Source organism: Callorhinus ursinus, unplaced genomic scaffold (assembly GCF_003265705.2).
Source record: "Callorhinus ursinus isolate GAN/ISIS: 27379988/994484 unplaced genomic scaffold, GSC_fseal_2.0 scaffold3, whole genome shotgun sequence".
Classification (NCBI taxonomy): Eukaryota; Metazoa; Chordata; class Mammalia; order Carnivora; family Otariidae; genus Callorhinus; species Callorhinus ursinus.
The window spans coordinates 39,691,540-39,697,729 of NW_027397065.1; the positions used below are offsets into that span (position 1 = coordinate 39,691,540).

Genomic DNA, 6,190 nt, shown 5'->3' on the forward strand with positions numbered 1-6,190 from the left:
TAAAATTTCAAAAATAATCATACCAAGTAGAGGCAAGGATGTGAAGTAACTGGAACTCTCTTAGATTGCTGATAGGAATAGAAAATAGTACATCCACTTTAGAAAACAGCTTGGTAGTTTGTTATTTTTTTAAATTAAACATTCACCTATCCAGCCATGGACAGGAGAAGGAAGAAAGGCAAACAGATCCCTTATGATCCAGCCATTCTATTCCTAGTTATTCACTCAAGAAAAATAAAAATATATGTCCATACAAAGATTTATACATGGATATTCATAAGTTTTTTTTTTAATAGCCAACTGCAACAACCCAAATGTCCATCAACAAGTAAGTGGATAAACAAACTGTAATATATCTATAAATAGAATACTACTCAGCCATAAAAAAGAGTGAAGGGTGGTTTTAACTATAGAAACCTATCATTCATCATAGTAATAATTAAAGAAGAGGATTATGATCATCAGTTAATGCAGAAAAATTCCCTCCTAAAGTTCAAGATACATTTGGGCATTAAAAATAAACAAGGAAAGAAAAAGATACCAGGTTAAGCTGATAAATAGTATCTTCAAACAAAAACCTATGGCAAAGAGAATACTTAATGATGAAAAGCCAGAAACGTTTCCATTCAAGTCAGAAACTGACCAAGGCTGCCCAACGACTGTTCTATTCAACATTGAACTAGAGGGCAGACAACTCAATAAGAAATTCTTGTGGCCTGATTGCATGCCAGATATTTTTGTCCTGTTTTGAACACTAGCTGTTTTAAGAGGTGACATGTGATAGCACCAGGACAGCTGAGAGTGGAGGGGCAGATGGCCATAAATGTTTTGATTCTCCTCCCATTGAGAGGCAAAATCTATGTCCCTTCTCCTTTCATCTGAGCAGGCTCTGAGACTTCTTTGATCAACAGGACATAGCTGACTCTCTAACAGTTTTTAGACCCGGACTAAGTCACCAAGCGGCCTCTACTTCTTCCATCTTGGTTTACTGAGCTGCCATGTAAAGTGTCCATCCTGCCCTGTGGCTACCATACTGTTAGGAAGCCCAAGCTAGCCTAAGGGAATGGCCTTGTGGAGAGAAAGAAGTCAGCCAATCTCAAGCTCTTCCAGGCCCCAGCCATTCAAATCATCCCAGACCAGAGCCAGACATGTGAGTGATGAATCCATTTTGGACAGTCAGCCCAAGCCTAGCCAACCCCACTCACAATTTGATTGCAACCACTTGAGAGATTTAAGCAAGAACCAACTGACTGAGATATAACAATAATATAATCATGATTTTATATATTATTATATCATATATATTAATATAATAAAAAGTGGGTTTCCTCATTAAGTTTGTTACACAGTAAAGAACTGAAACATGAGGCTCCTCTCTCTCACCAGCCATTCTCTGCCACGGGAGGAATGACTAAAGGAACAACATATATTTAGCCTGGAGAAGGAAATACTTCAGAAAAGTATAACCACCCACAAAGACTTGAAACTCACATGTGAGGCTAGAGAACGGCTTCATTCTCCAAAGCACAGATCTAAGACCAAGACCAGATGTCACAGGGAAGCGGCAAACATCAAGGTTCCTAGAAAGAAGAATGTCCCAATAATCAGTGTGGTACAAGAATAAAAACAGAATCATTGTGATATCAGAAACAATTTCTCTGGACATGTTCAAATGGGCACATGGGATGTCTGGTCAGGCTGGGTGTTAAAAAGGAGCCTAAAATAAGATAAAAGACTAGAAGTATGACCAGGTTGCTGTGATCCTACTGTGTGTTTCAGAAAGCTAACAACAGACCTTGCAGGTTTGGGTCTGAACTAAAAGTAGCCTAGACGTGTTCAATTTCTCCTCTGAAAATACTGACTTGGGAGGCAGTCAAATTCATGCCCTTGACTCCAGTTTACACTATGCTTCAACAAAACAAATTTCTTAGGAATTATGCATGTATTGCATTTGTAAGATGTTCATTGCACAAATGCTACTAGAAACCTCTTCCAGCACTTAAAAAAACAACTTTGTGGAAATGCTTTGAGACTAGAAGCGATGATCCTCCACCACCGCTGCTGTCTCCTATGTTTGATAACTTCTTCCCTACATTTGATAATCCGGAAACTGTGCCTGTCATTTTATAGTATTTTTTATGCCACTCTGTAAGATAAAGTCTTATCATTGTTTCACAAATGAAGAAACTAAGGCACAGAGAAGTTAAGTAAACTGCCCAAACACACGGCCAATAAATCCTAAACTCTTACCCAGCTGGCCAGGTAGATTGAAGAATCCTTCATACAGAAAGCAGTGACTTTGTTTTTACTGAGAAATTCCTTGGAAGCTCCAGCCACACCTGTTCCTTTGTTTCCAGGAATGCCCTTACCTGATTATCAAATGGGATGTCAATTCGTTGTGTTAGAGAAACCAGGAGAGAAAACAGATTGAGGATAGGTAGCTCTCTTTAGGCAGAGATGCAGTTATTTGGCGGCTCCTGGGTAGAGTTGAAGAAGTGCTATCACATGTTACCACCTTCCCAGGTCTTCTTCCCCAAAACATAGGTTACTTCACAAATCAGACAAATACTATATAGCACAGTGCCACCTCGGTGAAAACTGGAAAATAAATTGTGTTGACCCAAGGAGAACAAAGAATAATTAGAGTTAATCATTATTGTTCCTCTCCATTAAAAAAATAATAACAACAGTAAAAACTTTAAAAAGAACCTTCCCTAGAAATCAGATAAACAAAATACACTGTTGCTATTTTCAAGAGTTGGTCTACCAAATAAGGTAGCCTCTGCAAATCTATTCAGAAAGCTATAAAAGTTCATTCACTTGGGGCCCCAATTTAGGCTTATCATCAGCATACTGATATTAAAAATACTGAGAGAGCAATAAATTGAAATGCTTAATGTATTTATTTACAAACCGTCTCTGGATTTTTCTTGATTTCTGGGAGCCCGGGGCAGGGGGTAAGGGGAAGTTTGGTGGTTGGATACACAGCTATTTGTGGGGGTGTCTTCTGGAGGGGCTTGGACCAAATGACCCTTCAAGGTGGTTTGGTGTCTTTCGAGTCCATGAGCTGTGTTTATATCCAATCCCAGATCAGACAAGCTTCACTAACCACAGAAGTTTGGGACAAAAGCTAGTTTGCAACCCACACATCCCTGTGGTCCTCCTGCCTTCTGGCAAACTCCAGGACCAGATTGGAAAATCTGTGCTCGGTTTGGGGGCCAAGTTTGGTACGATCTGGGGATGATTTATATGGCTTTGGTTGGAGTCCACATGATATGTGCTACTTTGGCCAAGTTCAGCTTTGGGGTTTCTGACTCATTTGAAATAAAATGTATCAGGTGGAGACAGATGGGCTCCCCAACAGGGATCAGAAGGGTCTCCTCCAAATCCTGTGGGACACCAAGAAAACCAAATTTCCCACCTTTCTACTCAAAAGTCCAAAACAACATGCAATACAGGTGGTGTCAGGGTGAAGGAGTTGGACATACAAGTGTTTCCCAGGATTTGCCAAAAATAAAAATAAATTGCTTTTAATTTCTGAAGGGAGAAAGGCTGGATTGGTTTTACAGACTCTCCTCTAAACAGCAATTTACATGCTCAAACTGTAAAGCTGAGGGTAAAATATCCCTTCCTGGTGACTTGAAATCCGTTGATTAATTTCAAGTTGATGACCTTGTTCCCCCACAACAATAGAACTTTAATTCATCTCACTCAGGCTGCCTCTAACTAGTTTTCAACAATCATGAAACAACCAGCAAGTAGTGGCTGTTTGGTGGCTAGAATCCCTATTAATAAATACAAATTAAATGAAGCATATCAAAAGAACCTGATCCCAATACCAGACCAAGTAGGATTTTCTCTGAATTTAAGGGCAAAATACATCCCCATAGGAAGAATCTCAGATACTCTAAGTGAACTCTGTCCAATAAAAACAAAATGCAAGCCATAAATTCAAGCCACTCAGTAATTTTTAAATTTTATAGTAGTCACATTAAAACATAAGAACAAGCAAAATTAATTTTTAGTTTATTTAACACAACCTACCAAATATATTACCATTTCAACAAGCAATCAGTATAAAAGGACAGATGAGATTTTTTTTTTTTTTTACGTTCTTTTTCTATATAAGTCTTTGAATTCCGGTGTGTATTTTACACATAACAGCATCTCAGTTTGGACTTTCCACATTTCAAGTGCTCAATCGGCTTATGTGACTAGGGGCTCCTGATAATGGGCAGTGCCGATGGAAGGTAACAGCCACACTAAGGGTCTTTCAGTAAGCAAATATTATAGCTAGTCCTGACACAAACTCAGAAGGATGAAGACTGGTTTTGATCTCACAGAAATGGCAACATGTGGGAAGTAGTATTGTAGCAGGCTATCAGGACTCTGGGGAAAGCCTGCCTAAGTTTTCACCACCACGTGCCTCAGTTTCCCCATCTGTAAAATCTAGCTAGCTCATATGGTTTAGCAGGTGAAATTAGTGAATACAAGCAGAGTACTTGGAATTACATCTGCCATGTCATACTGATCAACAAATCAGAGGAGTCTGATCAGAAATACCTCAAGGCAAAGACTGTTCCTCATTCATCACTGTAAGTCCCAAGACCTAACACAGCTCTGGTACACGGAAGGTGGTCAATAAACATTTTCCTTTAAGACGTTAGGAGTGGTGGACACTGTGATGTGTGGTCCAGATCCAATTTTCAGAAATAAAAGGAATTTTATGGGGCACCTGGGTAGCTCAGTCATTAAGCGTCTGCCTTCGGCTCAGGTCATGATCCTAGAGTCCTGGGATCGAGCCCCGCATCGGGCTCCCTGCTCCAAGGGAAGTCTGCTTCTCCCTCTCCCACTGTCCCTGCTTGTGTTCCCTCTCTCGCTGTCTCTCTCTCTGTCAAATAAATAAATAAAAATCTTAAAAAAAAAAAAAGAAATAAAAGGAATTTTACCCAGGCTGCTGGGAGCGCTGCCAGCAAATAGTCCTCAACTATCATCTCCCTTTGGGGATTGCCCCAACAAAAGACTGAAGGCTTGCTAAAATCAAGCACCTTTCCAAGGTTGTTTGTTTATATTACAGGGCAGGCTCCCTCCAGCTCCGGAAAGACAGCACCAAAAGGCCACTCTTGTTCCAGAGCCCCTCCTCCTTAAGTCTGTGTCTTGGGCGTAGGGTGTGAATCCTCCCCCTCCCTCTCCGTTCCTACCTCCCTCCCCTCCCTTCCACAGGTGTTGACCCCAAGAGCACTGCTTAATAAACATCCTACCTGCTAATACACAACCCACAGCACCCAACTGGTGATAAAAAGAAACAAGAACTGTCTGTTAAGAGTTAAGACAATGAGTAAATAATATTTACCAGTGTTTTCCTAACAACTTCTATTAACCAGGTGAATATAAGTGTTGCCTGTATATGGCACACCAGGGCCAATGACTTTGAGTCTTCCCATGAGCGGCTCATTTTTTCCAAGACACACAACCACGCCATGACAGAAGAAATGAGCATAGCTGCAAGCACTGAGACTCTTTCCAGAAAGCCTCTTTCTTTTGGAGGTTATCCAAGACCCATGCGCTACAACCAGATGCATGCAAGCCGGAGTGCGCCCAAACCAGAGTTCTCTCGCATCTCGGACTTTCAAATTCTTAAATTTGCCCTTTACTTAAAAAAGTCAATGATTTCACCAAGAAAGTTTGATTAGTTTCTTTTACTTTCTGTAATGAAGTGCCATCCTTTTTACACTTGAAAGGATCTTTGTAATAATGCAACATTGATCTTTTGAATACAGATGAGCTAACCTAGATAATAGGATTTAGAATGAAAAAGACCAGACTTGTTCTGATATTTAAGGCTCCAGTGCCATCAAGAGGAATCGTGGCAAAAAACATGTTTCCAGAGACATCGTCTGATGCCACATTAATAAATGTAGGATCTTGTTTACTCCTGCACGTTGCCTTATTTTGCTCAACATCTTGAGAGAAGTCAATATGCTGTGTCCCCGATGTCAATCACCCAGTGCAAAAAAAAAAAAAAAAAGCGAGGGATGGGGGGTGCTGTGGAGATTTAGCTCTGAGATCTGTTCTTCTCAAGTCTGCTGCTTTAAGCCACAAAGGTCGAGAACTAGGATTCAAACCTGATACAAGAAAGCAGTTGTTCTGATAAAACTTTAGGAAAAAATGGAAAGTCACCAATTCAAAT

General features: G+C 40.3%; 1 long non-coding RNA gene across 1 annotated transcript in view; it reads right to left on the reverse strand.

Moving 5' to 3' along the window:
* LOC141371935 (uncharacterized) overlaps positions 1–2,506 on the reverse strand; it is a 34,523-nt gene extending 32,017 nt beyond the window's left edge. Inside the window, exons 1-2 of the long non-coding RNA XR_012377288.1 lie at positions 2,370–2,506; positions 1,492–1,580 (exon numbers count right to left, since the gene is read on the reverse strand). This is a non-coding gene — a long non-coding RNA (uncharacterized lncRNA). The remainder of the gene's footprint in view (positions 1–1,491; positions 1,581–2,369) is intronic.
* Positions 2,507–6,190: the final 3,684 nt, after the last annotated feature.